The following is an 18356-nucleotide window of genomic DNA, read 5'->3' as shown; positions in this document are numbered from 1 at the left end:
ATATCAATTTGTACTCACAAACCGTCCAATGAGCAAATGGAATAAATCAAGATTTTCTCAATGAGATCCATAGACTGTTGATGGGATCGATAGACCCTATTATAGACAAATTTATGACATATGATTTTAGAAAGCATGAATAAATACTTTGAATGGAACTCTTTTTACCCACAATAGAAAAAAAGAAAAGAAAATATGGACCAACACATGGATTTGATTTTTTCCCGAGGTCGACATCATGCATCTAAATGGAAGACCAGACTAAATAGGTGTACCAAAATGGACTTAGTGGTCAACTTTGAAAGCGATTTTAATAAAAGAGAATGTGTCATGCTTTTTGGTACCCTGAGTTGGATGGCACCTTAATCTAACTTAAGTGGAGATAATTTATTTATTAATTATTATTATTTTTATTTTTACCATGGAGTTGGCTAACACAATGTAAATTGAGAGATAAGATGAAAAAGAAATTAATTCCAAACAGATTTCATTGTTCATGCGTCCAAACCATAAATGATTAAGTTAAAGAGGCCTACGAATACAAACTTAGTACTCCAGAGAGAGAGAGAGAGAAAGAGAGAGAGAGATTCCAAATATAAATTTGTTTTGCTTGCATACAAACAAAATAGAGGAGGTCTACCAAAATAGATTTTGATCCACCAAGAAAGAGGTTGGATCCAATACGACTCGTTTATACTTCGACTTCCAACTGAATATACAAATCAACGTGTGGGGCCCACTGTGATCTTTTAATGACATCCAATCCGTCCATCATTTGCACCCCCTAGTTTACTTGGCATGAAAAAAAATAATAATAATAAGGCCGAACATTTGAGGTAGGGATGCTCACCATTTAAAAACCTTCCAAATTGTATGTGGGGTCCATAGTTTTTACATGCCATCTAATCCATTTAAAAGATGTATTTGCACAAGATGAATATCAAAGTAGGCAATTTCAAAACTAAGGTGAGCCATGATACATGGTTTTAAAGGCTTTATACATGATTTTACGTGTTGTGGTCTGTCTCATAAGCCATGGATAATGGATTGAGGCACAAAGCATGGACACATTGGATGCTATTAAAACATCACAGCAGCCCTCATTAGTTGTTTTGTATGTTGAGTTTATTTTTATATTTATATATATATATATATATATATATATATATATATATATATATATATATATATATATATATATATATAGTGTTCGAGTTGTCTTTTTCCCTTTTTTAGTGGGGTGCACTCACCCATGCAATAGTGCAACCCAAGGGCGACGCTCAATGACCCCAATAGCAAGCTACTGTGGTAAGCCCTCCTCTAAAAGAAATTAATTTAATATCATTTGAGCTGATGGCCCACATATTAGATATTCCATGTATTAGATATATATTAAACTGATAAGAAGAGATGCCCACTTGATTTTAGCCACAAGGCTTAAAACGATATTTATATTCATGAGCTTAATATAGAAACTTTTGTATGGATATTCAATGACTATGTTATATCTATTTTGTTCATCTATTCCACAGGCTCTTTTTCTAGCATTGGAAAAAAAAAAAAGGCAAATCCAAAGCTGAAATGGATTACACTATTTGAAATAGTGATTCTAACATACTTCAAACATTAAAAGCTAAAACCTTTATAGGCACCATGATGATGTTTATTTGTCATTTAACTAGTGTATAAGGCCATATGAGAAAACATAAATATCAGCGTAATCCAAAACTTTCGGCCCCATGAAGTTATCAATAGCAGGCATTCACATATGGTGTGGTTCATTTCACCTTTGGATCCAACTCACTTTTAAGCTCATGCCATAGGCCGATGAAACAAATGAATGACATTGATATAACATATGCATCATGGTGGGCCCCACAATATTTGCACCCAAAATGTTTTCCAGCCTCACATTTTTTCACCCCAAAGACTTGTCAACATCAGCCTTAGGGTAAGAGATATAATTATACTTTCAAATCTCAGTCGACCTCACCACAGGAAAATAGTGGTGGTGGAGCGCCTATCATTAAAAACTTCCCAAGGCCCACATTAGTCCACGTAATGATAGTTATTTTAGGGCATTTTTTACTGTAAATAAATTTTTTTACCGTTATTTATGGCATGAGCCCAAAAATAAGCCAGATTTAAATCTTAGGTGGACCACACTATAGGAAAATAAGGAAAATAATGGTGATTGAATGCCCATGCTTCTTCAGGCAACAAAGCTTTTGAATTTACCTGATATTTGTGTTTTCCATCCATTCAGGTTGTTGTTATAATCAACAGGTGGCATGGAAAATAAGCATTCCAGTAGGTCTTAATGGTAGGCATTCAGCCACCACTATTTTTCCTATGTTGTGGTCCACCTGAGATTTGGATCTGCCTCAATTTTTAGGAATACACCTAAAATGAGCAGGTAAAATGAATGGACGAAATGGATAAAAACAAACACATCATTTTAGGCTCACAGAGCACCGTTTAGTAGCCACATCCCTGCTGGCAGTGTCAGCATGCAATCCGTGGGGATTCCGATTGCGTACCGAGTAAACTCTGTGGGCCCACGGTTGATGTACGTGTCTTATCCACACCGTCTATCCGGTTTAACAGATCATTTTAGTGCATCAGCCCAAAATTAAAGTATATATAAATCTCAAGTGGACCACACCACAAAAAAATGTTCATTATGAGTCTATGACATCCACCATAGAAACCTTCTCAAGGCCTACAGTGATGTCTATTTGTCATCCAACCTGTTCATAACATCACACAGACATGGATGAAGCGAAAACCCAAATATCAGCTAGATCTAAAACCAGTGAGCCCTTAGAAGTTATCAACGGTAGGCATTCAATTCCCACTCTTTCCTATGGTGTGGTCCACTCGATCATCCGATATATTTTAATTTTAAAATCATGACTAAAAATCAGATGGAAAAACGGATGGACGGCGTGGATAAGACACATACATAACGGTAGGCCCCACAGAGTTTACCCAGTACGGTACAGTGTACTGAGTTACTCAGTACGTATTTCGTGTCCTCAGTGTCCGGAAAACATGGTACGTTTTCAAGGCCGAAGCACATGAGTCTGGACCTACTTTCGTTCTTTGCAACCACCCCCCTAACCTTTTCTCCTCTCGTGTTATTTGATACTCTTAAAGAGCACCACAATCCATATACATGGACTCCAAAAATGGACATGTATCATACATGGAACTCAATCAAACCGTTAAAATTGTGGGACCCAGATCTCATAAGTCATAAACCCAAAGCAATTTTGATTTAAGGATTCTAACTTTTGATTGTTGGCTATATGACATCTAGACCGTCGATTCATGTCAACAACAGGATATTTTATGTATTTTTTTCCTTCATTTAGCATTTGATGGAGGGGCCCTTGAGTTGGATGGTTTAGATTTTTAAGTGCACGAGTATGAACTATCACAGCCTATCTGAGTATCAAAGCTTTTCTTTTTCTCAGACCGATTATGGGGGAAAAAAGTTCTCTCGCTTTCAGTCTGCTTTAAAGGATAAAGACCTGACAGTTAAATCCCACTGGCCTTTTTATCCATGACCAGCTGTAGGGTCTCGATATATCATTTTTGCCAGGTACGGACTACTTTTATTTGATCTTGACCGTTGATTCGATGGTAACCACAATGGATGTATAATGGAAGGAAAATGTTCTATATTTATAAATCCTGTCCTTCCATCTGCGGATATTATTTTGGACCGTTCTTATCTTTCCTCTCTGACCATTCATTTTTTGGACACAAAAATCAAGATTGTGAACCGTTGATCTGGGTTATGATTTAGAACTACCCATCGTCGTCTCTTCAGATTAACGGTTTGGATCCCCAAATGAGAGGCGCATGAGGACAGTATTCAAGTTATGATGCATTAGGACTGTGAAAGCGGATTGTGTACTGCCCTCGCCTGTACTATAAACCGTCTAGGCAGGTCTTGTGGGGCCCATAGTAATTCATGAGTTTTATCCACGCCGTCCATCCATTTTGAAAAATTATTTTAGAATATAAAGCCAAAAATAATTCATTTAAAAATCTCAAATAGACCACACATTAGGTATTAAGCCTTTACCGTTGAAATTTTTGAGGGCTACAAAAGTTTTAGATAAAGCTGAAATTTTCTTTTTCCCTTCATCCATGACTAATTGACCTTATGAACAGATTGGATGGAACATAAACATCTTGGCCTCTAGGAATGTTTCAACGGTGGGTGTTATTATCACCACTTCTTCCTGTGGTGTGGTTCACTTGATCGTTAGATCTATCTCGTTCTGGGTACCAAATACTAAAATGATCTTTAAAAATGTATGGACGGTGTGGATAGAACCCTTATATATTTATGGCCCCCTTAAAGCCCCTGTATGTACGGATTAGTGTCCAGACGCGGCAGGACGCAATCCGCTTTCCAGTAAGGTACGGCATCCAGGAAAAAACAAAGGCCAAAAACAAACGCATTGAATGAATGAGCATCCCATAATATCGAGCGAGAAAATGGCGAGATGAGATGAATGAGTGGAGAAATGATATCATGCAACTTGCGTCACCAAAGTTCTGTGCATCTCCTCTCGTCAGAAAACATGTATGATGGAGGGGACCGTTGATTTTGGTGGGCCACCGCATGAGTGGGCTATAAAAGGCTAAAGGTCTGATTGATGGACAACGTTTACCAGCCATTGATGTGGATTTTGCTAGTTGGATGTGGACGGATGCGTTGAGTGCTCTATGACTCGCCGAACTTTTTGCTTCTGGGATGTGTTTTGAGGGACGTGGCCCATGCACTAGATCAATGGTCTTGATCACACCACTTGTTCTCCACGTGTACCATGAAGGGGGAGTGCTGGAGAAGTTCAATTGCATTTCTCTTGTTTGGCAGCATGAACTTAGAATAGAGTGGGATTTAAATTAAAATGCAGGAGAATTCAAGTGATTTCAAATTTTAGGTTGTACTTGCAGCCTATAATTAGAATACTAAAGGATATAAAATTTATATTTAGTATCTAATTTTTTAAATTTATATTTAGCAACTTAATTTATATAAAATAAAAATTCTGAAGATATTCATAAGTTCGGGGCATTTGGATAGGAGTAAACGGGGGTAAGGAGAATTGTGAGTAAATAAAAATAGATGACATTTGAATTGTATTTAGACACGTGAAAATAAAATGAAATGAGAATAAATAGACTTGCAAATGAAATATTCTTGGAGGAGGATTTGGAAGTAAATGGGGTGGCATGACTTTTTGACATCCTCAGATAATTGCAGGAGTAAACAAAAGTGCTTTTTACGTGCATGTCTGCCATATACATCGCAAGCTAATGATCCTTCAAAATAATTTTACTAAAATTGTATTAATAAAATGATCAAAATCGTCCAAAGGTTGACCATCTAAATAGACGGTTAAAAAATATTGGCAAGTTATTTGTTCGTGATCATTAAAGTTGTAGCCCACCCGAGTCTCAATTTTTTTTTAATAGCTAAAGTATGCATTTCAGTGGGCTTGTTATAATCTTTATATTAAATATTACATGTGTACATCGATTTGAGATATTAAAGCTTATTTGGGAAATCATATACATTTCTGTAAATATTTTGAAAAATTTCAAACCATTTCAATACCTCTCATCGAAACCAAGTATTTGGATTTCAAATGCATTTCATTATTTCAAATGCATTTCATTTACTCCCATCCAAATATGATTAAGCCATTTACTCCCAATTTATTTACCTCTAATTACATTTCCCATTTTCCTCCATTTATAAGCTTCCAATTGAATCCACGACTTTGACTAAGTAAATTACCTTTAATATTGCAAAAGTCATGTCTAAAATTCTTTGGTTAAAAATGGGGTAACTTTGATCTTAAGTAGGCCTCAAATGTTGGTGCACTAATTTTATACTTCAAGAAAAATTGACCATTAGTTTTATAGTTCAAGCAAAATTGACCTCATCATATATGGATTCGATCATTTGATTAATTTGAAAGATGATTTGATCATTTGATCAATGTGATTTCACATAGTTCACCTATTTCGCAACCTCACTTTAAGGAACAACCCAAACATGAGGTAGATCCAAAGCTCAAGTGGATTTCACTAGTTCCGCATTGACCGTAGGATCGAAGTCCTCCACAACACCGGTTTTGCAAAGCACATGCACCAATGAAATTATATTTGCCTGCCATGTTGTCTATGTTGCCCGGTGTGACGTCCATTTCTTCCATTAGGTGCGCTCCTTGATTCTAGATCCCTAGGTAAAAAATCCAATAAATTCACAACTTAGGTGGAGTGGTTCACATGAAATAATGGAGACGGATGCCAACAATAAGTTTGTGTGTTGAGCCACCATTCATCAGGTGTCAATCACAAGGATGAAGTGATGATATAAAAATTTTCATGATTCAAAATAGGCTACGACACGTGAGCTTAAAGGTTTTAAGCATATTTTATTTGGTTTGGGTTTTGCCTGATGTGGGCAATCTTTTTATGCATGGTGAAAATAAGGTTGTATTGCTAGATGGACGGAGTGGATCGATTTCACACACACTGCATGGTGGGCCCCAAATGGATAGAGTAAGATAGTCTAATAGCCCTTAATTCTCAGGTTATTGCCCATTTGCAGCAATAGCCCCAATCACCTTCCCTGTCTGCTATGTGTGCAGCCTAACCATAAAAAATACAATGCCCTAATCTAAGAAATTGAGACTGATAAAACAACAAAACACATAAGAATGATAGAAAACCTAAAATCCAACTTTGAACGGTGAAAGCAACGATAGATAAAAGGATGAAACCATTTGACGTCCCAAACAAGAATTGAAGATCTCTAGTATGGTGGTCTTGTAGACAGAAGGATTTCAAGTATGTGTGCTTGCATAATTGTTTATGTATCAATTATGGATATCATAAAATTGAATAATGGAAACCTAAATGCGTACTTGAATTGCATCAGGTTGTTTAGATATAGATTGATGAAGCTTTTTCTATACAAGGCATTTTGCACCTCACGTTTTTTAAAAAACTTTTTCAATAAAACTTTATTTTTCTCACCTATGAGTTTTGAAGACCAAGATATATATTTATAGAAAATGGCATGTAATAGTTTAACCTATCACAACTACTCCTCCATCAGAAGTCTCTATACTAAATGGAGTCCAAATCAAACTGAAGTACTGTGAATATATAATATAGTCCAAGTGCACCACCCCATTATGTATTTAAATTAACCACAACTATAGTGGGCCCCACTAGTATTCTCAATCTAGATATCCAAAGGTCATATCATCCAAACTATTGATTACGTGTAGCCCACCTAATAGAAGTCTTGCAAGAGAGACATATTTCCATGCTCCCCACCTTGTTAAGAAGAAGAGAGATGACATTGCAAGTGAAAGATGGAGTTGTGGTTATGAGAGAGATGGGGATTTTAACGACAAGGAGTAGTTGCAACTGTTGGAGTGGGTATGTGTTGTGTGGATTCCAAAGAGAGAAAGAGATGCTGTTGCTAAGAGGAGGATTCTGGTGATGAGGAGCTACGCTAGTGGGGATAATTTGGTGGTGTGTGGATTCTAAAGAGAGAGATGATGTCGTAGGGAGAAAGGGTGAGAATTTTCTTTTGGACAAATCCTATAAACAATTAGAAGAAATAGATGTTGGAGAGGATTATGAATCATTACCCATTCGATTCGTAGCCCAGTGTTATGATTTCAAAATATGTACTTTTGGAGTATTTCAAATACTCTTGGGCCTACTTGTTTTACTAATTACGATAGTAAAGTAAAAAAAATAAAGTTAATAATTACAAATTACTTTACTTTTCTTGTGACATCAGTCACATTTTACCATAAAAATGACACCAATTACATGGTTCAATTTATTGTAGTAAAAATGTAATGATGGCAAATTTATGTTACTTCAATGTAAAATCAACACGGAAATAAAGTGCTGGTGTTTGGATAGGAGTTTCCATTGCACTTGTAATAATTATGAATTTCTTTATGCTTCTCCTATGTAACATAAGTATTCGACCCTTGAAATATGTGCCATAATAGTTTTTTTCATACATTCACAAAAACACCACCACAAGGGCACTTGAACCCATGATCTCAATATTTCAACATAACTTGTCTACAACCAAGTCATGAGTTGGAACCCATTGTCCCGTAATACCGGTTTAAACAAGTGTTGTATACCTATTTAAACAAGAGTTGTGAAATAGTACTAATGACCCATTTACATTACTTTACCAGGAAAGCCAACATGCCTGTCATTTCATTCCTCCCAATTCCAAGCTCCTGGATTCCACTTCTCCAAATCCTCTTAATTTCTTCATGCACAACTGCTAAATGACTTTTATGGGTGAGTTAATGTGATGGTGCGGTAGAATAATGCTCCATATGTAGGGTATGTGATTACTACAACAAGCCTTGTGGGGGTTATTGTGTTTTTCATGTGAAATTTACTCCATTCATTAGTTTTGGCTGCTCATGTTAGGATGATAGCCTAAAAATGAATCAGATCATGCTCAATTGGTCCATGCTGTAAGAACTAGGGACTGAACACACACCATTGAATCTTATTGGACCCATGAAGTTTTAGATCAGGCTGATATTTTATCTCTCTTCATCTTTGTGTGAAACACCTTATCAACAAGAGCGGATTGGATGGTATATAAATATCACAATGAGCCCGCGAAGGTTTCAATGGTAGGTGTTTCCATCCTCACCTTTCTTGTGATAGGGCCCACTTGGATCTTGTATTTGCCTCATTTTAGCTCTTCTTATGACATGAGTTGGTGAAATTGATGGACAGTAGATTTCACATGGCCATCAAGGTGGGTCCCATAAGTTTTGTATTGGAGGAACTCCGTGGTGTCCATTAATTAACTCAAATTAAAGTGACTAAATTATAGTACTTCTGACTTTTAGTCACAATCCCAAAATTAAATTTGTTTAGTAATCCTAACCTTTGGACACTTGTTTGATGAAACCAGTTTAATGGATGTAAATGTCCACCAATCTAATAGTTGGACAATCAAATAAGCATAATAGAGACTTCCATGTGGATCTGTAAACCACTTAAAAAAAAAATCCATAGAAAACTTCACAAAAGTGACTTTAGACATCGCTGTCTCCCCTATGATTGGTCTTAGTACCATATTAAGGTCATTCATAATCTATCTTATCATATTCATATTAGTTTATTTGAACCATTTAACACATGGCAAATGATGAATAATAAAAGCCAAAAAGCTCGTTATGTCTCACATTAAAAAAGAAAAGTGAGAAGAGGTCCATCATTTATTAGGGAAGCGGATTGTGTCCCGCTCCGCTTAGACGATAATCTGTCCATGCAGGGCTCTATGAGGGCCCACCATGATTATGGATTTTATCCACACTGTTCATCCATTTTTTCATACCATTTTAGGACCTAAACTAAAAAAATTGAGGTAGATCCAAGGCTCAAGTGGAGCGCACAATGGAGATTGAATGCCCATCATTAAAAACTTCTTAATAGCCACATAAGTTTTATTTGTAAGTAGATATTTGTGCTTTCCCTCCATTAGGTTGGATGGCAAATAAACATCATGGTGGCCCCTACAAAGATTTCAACAGTAGGTGTCATTATCGCCACTGCTTCCTATGGTGTGGTCCACCTGAACTGTAGATCTGCTTCATTTTTGGTTCATAACTTAAAATAATCTTAAAAAATAGATAGACGGCATGTATATACCCATATATAATGGTGGGCCCCACAGAGCACTCCCTGTACAGGTTAGCATCCAGGCAGGTGCAAGACGCAAGTGGCTTCCATTTATTAGACAGCTAGGATAAGTCCATTCAGAGCAACTATTCACTAGTGGCTGAAGGAGGGAACTTGAAGGTAGCATACAAAAGTGTCACTGTACCACTTATAAACAGTGAGAAAAATCCACTTTTAGTTTTATTATAATAAAAATCAATTAAAAATGCACATTTAAGATTTGCACGAATGCATGAAATTACTTTTTTAGTAAAGAAAGCGCCTGCAAAGGTGGGAGCGGATTAGGTGGGGCCCTTACTATGGGACCCACCTTAATGTATTTATTCTATATTTTTCCAAATCATTTAGGTCATTAGCCCAAAAACAAAGAAGATCTTAATCACAGGTGGACTATGCTATAGGAAACAGTGGTGGCTAATGCGCTTCCATTAAAAACTCATGGGGCCCACCATAATGTTTTGGTCATATTTATTTGCCATCTAACCTATTAATAAGGTCACATAAACTCCCATGAAAGGAAAAAATAAATAAAATACCAACTTAATCCAAAACTTTTGTGGCCTATCAATGGCCAATCACCATTGTTTTCTATGGTATGGTCCACTTGAGAATTGGATATGTGTGCCATAAAATGATTTCGCAAAATAGATGGACGGCATGGATATAGATTACATACATCAAGGAAAGCCCCACGGTAGGTGGGGCACCCTTTATGTTATGTTTTTTTTTTTTTTTTACACCTTAGTGGGATTTCACCACCTATGGATACTGGAACCTTACCGGGTGTTGAAACTCCTTAGAGTCTACACTGGAGCAAGAGTAATGATCCAGCCCCCACATCAAGGTGGGAGCAGATTAGGTGCGTCCAGTCTTGCACAAGATCAGTGTGGCCCTAACCATGGGGCCCACCTTGATGTATTTATTCTATATCCAGGCCGTCCATCCTATTTATCTAATCTGCTCCTCCTTGTGTGGTCCTTTTCAGCTGTTGAATACAGTAACTGGTTATATTTTTCTTTCTCATTTAACGCATCCAATGGCTAGAAAACTTTAAGGCATATGTGGAAGTTATGGAATTGCATTAGATGGAATTAACGGTTTAACACCATTATATTGCACAGTGATTGTATGTTGATAAATACTATTATATTTTAACCATCCAATCCCAAGAAATTTAATCAACTGACCAGATTTCATAGCTGATGCTGGTCACCAGTAATGTCACATGTAAATGGCGCACATGGATGTAAAACATGATAATAAATGGCATTAATGTGATGGGAAGGATGCAATGGATTTCAAAATCTATCTTACACGGTAAAGTATCTACCCTTGGAACTGGATGATATAATACCTACATTAATCAAATCTAACTTGTTTATATTTTTTTGGCCACTGGAGACTTTTATTCGCTTCATTTAGCACATCCAATGGCTAGAAGAGCTCTGTACCACAAGGAGTGACGTGGGGTGCGGCTCCGGTGGATGCCGGATCCACCAGAGGTGGGTGGACCTCGGTGGATTCCTGAGTATGGAGCCCTCATTGATGTATATACCTTACATCCATGCTATCCATCTACTTTGAAATCTCATTTTAGGGCATGATCCAAAAAATAAGTTTATTCAAATCTGACATGGACCATGCCATAGGAAACAACAGTGACTGAAAACCAACCATTAAAAACTTCCTTAAGCCCTCTGGAATATTTACTTTCCATCCAATCTGTTGGTAAGGTCACAAAGACAGAGATGATGGGGCAACACAAATATCATCTTAATCCAAAACTTTTGTGGCCCACGGGAAGTTTTAATTCTCAATCATCATTATTACATGTGGCGTGGTCCACACTATTCATCTATTTCTCCGAATCATTTTCCGGTATGAGCCCAAATATAAAGCAAATCATGGAAAGCCCTCCTTTCCTATAGCTCACCCTGATATTTATTTCCCACCCAACCTCTTCATAAGGTCATGTATACTTGGCCAAAGGTAAAATTCAAATGGCTACTTATCCAAAACTTCCGTAGCCTCTGAGAAAATTTTAATAGTGAACATTCAAACTCCACTGTGTGGTCTATTTGAACCTTAGATTTGTCTCATTTTTTGGGCTCACATCTTGAATTGATCCATAAAAATAAATGAATGTGAGGCCCATGTATGGGTTTCATCTACACTGTCCATCTATTTTTCTATATCATTTTAGGTTATTAACCGAAAAGATAAGGCATATCTAAGGCTAGAGTGGACAAGATAGTGGGGATTGAACTCCCACCATTAAAAACCTCTTGTGAGAGGCAGAAAATTTGGATCAATCTGATATTTGTGTTTTCCCTTCATCCAGGTCAATATTACCTTATGAATTAGATGGCAAGTAAACCTCACGGTGGCCCTTGAGAAGGTTTCAACAGTGAGTTTTATTATTGCTGCTGCATCCCGTTGTGTGGTCCACTTGAGCATTGGGCCTGCCTAATTTTTTGACCCATTACTTAAAATGATATGAAAAAATGGATGGACGGCACGGATAAAACTAATAGATCACGGTGGGCCCCACAGAGGGACGCAATCGGCTTCCAATTTTATTTTATTTTTTCCTTTCCCAGTTAATGATAATTTAATGCTTAAAAAGCCTCGTAACCGCAAAGAGTGATGCGGGTTAACCGGGGGTGGGAAGCCGATTGCATCCTACCTTTCCTTTAGAGGTGGGCATGTTGGACCCGATCCGACCCAACTCGGTACTGTTCCGAACAGAACCGACGGCCTAGATCGGTTCTGATCGAGTCTGTCCATCCAGATCCGATCTTTTTCGGGTCAGGTTCGGATAGTGACGTATCCGGACAGAACCGATCCGAAAATCCGAACCGAAAGGGTCCGAACCGACCCGACCCGACTCGACCCGGGATCTAAATATCCCTTCATTTTTCAAAATTATCTTTCTCAATAAAGTTTTACCGCTGCGCGTCTTTGCTTTTCGTTTGGCGCTAAAAAACCCCGCCCTAGCCCCCAACTCTCTCTCTCTCTATCTCTCTTTATATCCGTCTCTCTCTTCATATCTATCTCTCTGTGTGTCTGTTGAAGAAGAAGGCAAGTAAAGGCTCGATAGATCTTTACGATATTTCTCTGTTGGAGAGAGAGATACTAGATTGAGAAATGGTGCATCGCTGTATATGGAAAGAGAGAGAGAGTCGTAGTGGGAAGAATGGTTGGCATACAGCTGTCGGAAGTGGATTGGCTAGCGTACAAAGCGGATTGGGTGGTGTAACGTTAACAACTTCTGTGAGTCTGATCACGAGGTATGTGTTATATCCAAACCGTCCATCCATTTGGCAATATCGTATTAAGGCTTGGGACAAAAAATAAGATAGATCTAACTATTGAGTGGACCACACTACGGAAAGCAGTGGGGGATTAAACGTTTACCATTAAAACCCTTTTTGGGTTCACAAGAGTTTTGGATCAATATGAAATTTGTTTTTCTTCTTCATTCAGGTCTTTGTGACCTTATGATGGAAGATAGACGTTATGGTGGGCGCTACAAATTGTTTAACGGTGAAAATCATTATCTCCGCTACTATTTATGGTGTGGTCTAGATGATCTTTGGACATAATTCGTTTTTTGTATAATACTCTAAAATGATCTCTAAAAATAGATGAACGGTGTAGATATAATAAATACATCACTTTGGGCCCATAAAACTTTGATCTCGTTTGAACCGTTCATACAACTCGGAGCTCAGCAGGAGTTTGGTGGACGCGCTGTTTCGTCAGGTGAGATGGGTCCACCTGTTTTGAAGAAGCAAAATAATTATGGCTGTGAGCTGCACGATGTGTTGGCGTACGAGTACGGTGGTGCGGATTTTACTGACGTGGATGGAAAGATTGAGTATGTGTGAGATCTGCACTGTCCATCACGTTGGTCACACTTTGTTTTCCCTTTAGCTCATTTTTTATTACCATAAAATGATCTAGAAAAATAGATGGACGGCATGGATGAAATAAATACATCATAGTGGGGTCCACAGGACACCGACTACCATCGTTGGCCGGTGTCACGAGGAGTAGCCAATCCATCTTCTCACCAGCTACTTCATTGCCTCGAGCAGTGAGCTCGCTGACACAGGCGGCGGATTCTAAGGGATAGCCTTTCATGTGAACCCCTGCGTGGATGCTAGGTGGGTCCCACCGTGAGGTTTTTGATAAATCCACACCGTCTATTTGTTTTGGGAGATTATTTTAGGACACGTGGCCAAAAAAAAAGTATATCCAAAACTCAAGTGGCCCTTACGAGAGGAAACAGTGTAGATTCAATGACCACCTTCCTCTCTCGTCCGGCACACTTGAGCTTTGGATTCAGCTATTTTTTAGTACCATGTCCTAAAATAACATCTCATAACTGATGAACGGTGTGGATTTCTTAAAAATATCACTATGGGCCCACGTAGCATCCCATTGCATGGTGCAGAAATTACTTTTTTAAAAAAAGTACGCGGATTGTCAGATGTATCACGCACCAACCCAGCTGGTTTGGCGTGTTGCCGTCGGCAAGTTTTGTGGGTCCCATCAGGAGGTATGTATTATATCTAAACCGTCCATCCACTCGACAGCCTCGTCTTAAGGCTTGAGCTGAAAAATAAGATAGATCTAAAGATCAAGTGGACCACACTGTAAAAAGCAGTTGAGATTGAACGTCTACCATTGAAACTCTTTTAGGTCAAGGAGGTTCTATCCGAACCGTACATAATTCAATCCGATTCCTTTTTTTTTACTGAGTCGGGCACGGTTCGGGTGAGGCCAGCAGTACAACGGTTCTGGTCGAGTCAGAGGACCCGGACTCGATCTCGGATCGGATCGAATTCGGATCAGGCGTTGAGAAACTCGGATAGAGTCGAGTTGGGGCCAATCCAGTACGACTCGACTCGATGCCCACCTCTACTTTCCTTAGAGGATAATCCCCAGGCAGGGGCTCTGTGGGACCCACTGTAATGTATAAGTTTTATCCACGCCATTCATCCATTTTTTCATATCATTTTAGGGTATTAACCCAAAAATGAGGCCTGTCCAAAGCTCAAATGGACCACACTAAAGGAAGCACAGGTGATAATGACACCCACCATTGAAGCCTTCGTAGGGGCCATCATGATGTTTTTTTGCCATCCAACCAGTTTATAAAGGTCACATGGACCTAGATGAAGGTAAAACAAAGATGTTAGCTTGGTCCAAAGCTTCCATGGCTCCAAAGAAACTTTTAACAATGGGAGTTCAATCTGCAGTATGTAGTCCATCTAAGCATTGGATCTGCCTCATATTTGGATTCTTATACTAAAATGATATGAGAAAATGAATGGCCGGCGGGGATAAAATCCATATATTATGGTGGGCCCCATACAGCCCCGGATGGACAAATTATTGTCAAGCCGGGTTGGACGCAATCCGCTTCCCTGGACTCGGATTCGGTAATGACCCTTGCAGTGGGGATCAAACACTTACCGTTGAAACTTCCTAGGGTAATCTGAGATGTTTATTTTTCATCTAACCTGTTTCAAAACTTCCATGGCCTACAAGAAGTTTTCAACAATAGGCATTCAATCTCCCATGTTTCTTGTGGTGTGGTCCACTCAAGATTTGGATCTACCTCATTTTTGGGATAACTCCATAAAACGAGCTGAAAAAATGGATGGGCGGAACAGATAAAGCGCAAACATCATGATCGGCCACAAACCTTCGACCAAATCCAACTAAATCATGCACTCAAATAATTCATTTTGGTCCTGATATGCCATGTGACCAATCTTTTCAATGATGAATAATGGTACAGCTACAAAGCATGCGATGTAGTTTGGGTGGAGGAATGGGCCTATCTTATATCTCATCAACAAGGACGCGGATTTCTTCCAAAAGCCTTTCGCAGGAACTTCCTACTCACTGTCATGTTTGTGAGCAATCTTTCCCGTCCGTCTATTTTGTGAGTTCATTTTAGAACATGTTACCCAAAATGAAACGTATCCAAACTCAAGTTATAAGTACTAAAGGAAAATGTGGTTAAGGAAATTCCTACTGTTGAATCCTTTTTGGGTTTAAAAGTGATGTTTAGATGCCATCCATACCGTTAATAACGTCATTCTTATTGGGATGAACTGAAAACAAAAATATTAGCATGAATCAAAACTTCTATGGCCCCACAAATACTTCAATTGTGGACGTCTAATTATCAAGTTTTTGACTAACTTAAGCTTTTGATACGGTTCATTTTTGGCAATATGTCCTAAATGAACTCACAAAACGGATGGACGGGGAAGACTTTTCACAAACATGACAATGGTCCCCACCTGGATTCCCAGCTCAAGAACTTCCTGCGAAAGCCAATCCGCGTCCATCAACCAACGGTCGTAATAAGAGCCTACTGTCATTGGTGCGCAAGATCTGGACCCCACTCCATGAATATCCCTTAAAAAGAACATTTTCTTTGGTGGGTAAGTTAGGTTCGGTCCCACCTACTGATGTACGTACATGAACGGACGACATCAGCTAGTGGACATTAATTCTCCACCTTCTCATGATCTCCTTCTTTTCCATATATGCTTGATTGCCTGATGAATGGTTGGATTCGAAATCTGTGTAACATGGCCAATGAAAATGTCATCGCAGCCATTATGATAGGTGACGATCACACCCAATAATATAACAGAAGATAATGCATGCGGATGTGGATTGCATACTGACACTGCTACTGAAAGGTGATATGTGGCCCTTTCATGATGTATATGTTTTATCTACACCGTCCATAAAAAATTTCAGCTCATTTTAATGCATGAGACCAAAAATAAAAATTTCCAAAAGCTCAAATGGACCACACCACAGGAAACAATGATGGTTGAATGCCTGCAATTAAAAAGTAATTGAAGCCACAAAAGTTTTTGATCAAGACGATATTTTTGTTTTCCCTTCATCCAGGTCTTTGTGACCTTTTCAACAGGTTGGATGGAAAATAAACATTAGCGTGGGCATTAGGAAGTTTTTAATGGTATATGTTCAATCACCACTGTTTTCCTGTGGTGCGGTCCAATTGAGATTTGAATGTTACTCATTTTTTGGGCTCATATGTTAAATACTGATCCAAAATGGATGGACGGCATGGATAAAGCACATATATGTCATGATGGGCCCACAGGGAACCTTCTAGGCGCCAGGTGGCTAGTAGTGCAATTCTGCATGCATCCAACGCTTAGCGAGTGAAAGGTTTGCTAAGCGCGCGCATGTAAAACCCTGCCCACCCATATGCAAGCACACGTGCTAACATGACACGTGTGTGACATCAGAGTCCTTAAGGTGGTCCACACATTGTTTATCTTTTGGCCTAAAAATGATGCGAGTGGACCAAAATTCGCAGAGTAGGAGGGGTGGACAGATATTTTAGTCTATCTACTTAGTTTTTTACATACCTGAATGGCCTGATTTTTAACATCTAGATAGATTTGATTCACCCAAGTAAAAGCTCGGATCTTGCACATGTGTGCTTGTTAGCACGTGTCTACATGTGGATGAATAACGTGCCAGGCGCACACGTGTGTACCGAGCAAGTCTCTCTAAGTGCATGCCCTTGTGCTATGTCCTTTGGGCCATTGTACGGCCACCGCCCCCATAAAGCATGCACACGAACACATGAGAAATGCTTGTGTCCACTGATCTGGAGTGCTAATTTGCAGTTCAACCAACGGATGATGTTCATTCTATCATGTTTTAGTGGCGACTAATGCTTCCAAGAGGTGGGGTCCACCATGACGATCGTCTTAAACAAAAACAGCTTCAGCCAAAGGTTGGGTCCACCATGATAATCATCTTAAACAAAACAGCTTGAGCTACCATCAGCACTAAATGGAGAAAGGTGCTATAAGGTCGACCTCATGGGTGCTTCCCATGAGGCTGACCTTTGTGGGGCCCACCATGATGTAGGTTGGATATCAACACTGTACATTTGGTGGCTCCCCTCTAGCTTATAGGATATCCTAAAAATCAGGTTCCAGTATCCTTGCCTCAGTGGTAGACTCTAAGGAGTTTCAACACGAGGTCTTGCGTTTGAAACCCATAGGTGGTGAAATCCCACTACAGCATGCATGGGTGCATGTGTGTGTTGGGTGTCGTGTGTATTTTACAAAATACAAGGAAGGTTGGAACTTAGTAACTTATTGGAAAATTTGTTAACTTACTGGATGGTAATTCATAGTTCAACTACTTCAATATCAGCATTAGAGCTTGGCGTTGAGTCGAGTTGGTCTAGACTAATCCAGATCGTTAGCGGTTGTCAGGTTCGGAAGAGGAGGAGGATGAGTGAGGAAGAGAGAGTTTAGAATCGGGTCGGGTGCAGCGTATAGGGTTAGTAATACTTAAAAATTAGAATTTTTTATTATATATATACCCGAATCCGAGTCGAGTCGGTTTTGGATTGAGTCGAGTCTGACCGGATCAAGGTGGGTCGAGTTATTGGATAACTCGAACTCGACTTGGTTTAAGTTCGGATTGGGCGAAGCCTACTCGATTCGGATCGAGTCGGGTCCGAACGAGTCAGACGAGATAAGGAG

At 39.0% G+C, this 18356-nt stretch overlaps 1 pseudogene; it reads right to left on the bottom strand.

The window, feature by feature from the left end:
• Positions 1-1235: 1235 nt before the first annotated feature.
• Positions 1236-1449, bottom strand: LOC131250297 (U2 spliceosomal RNA; annotated as a pseudogene).
• Positions 1450-18356: the final 16907 nt, after the last annotated feature.

The sequence above is a fragment of the Magnolia sinica genome, chromosome 6 (assembly GCF_029962835.1).
Source record: "Magnolia sinica isolate HGM2019 chromosome 6, MsV1, whole genome shotgun sequence".
Lineage (NCBI taxonomy): Eukaryota > Viridiplantae > Streptophyta > Magnoliopsida > Magnoliales > Magnoliaceae > Magnolia > Magnolia sinica.
Note: the sequence above shows the minus strand (reverse complement) of the source record. Positions and strands in the feature narration are given on the sequence as shown.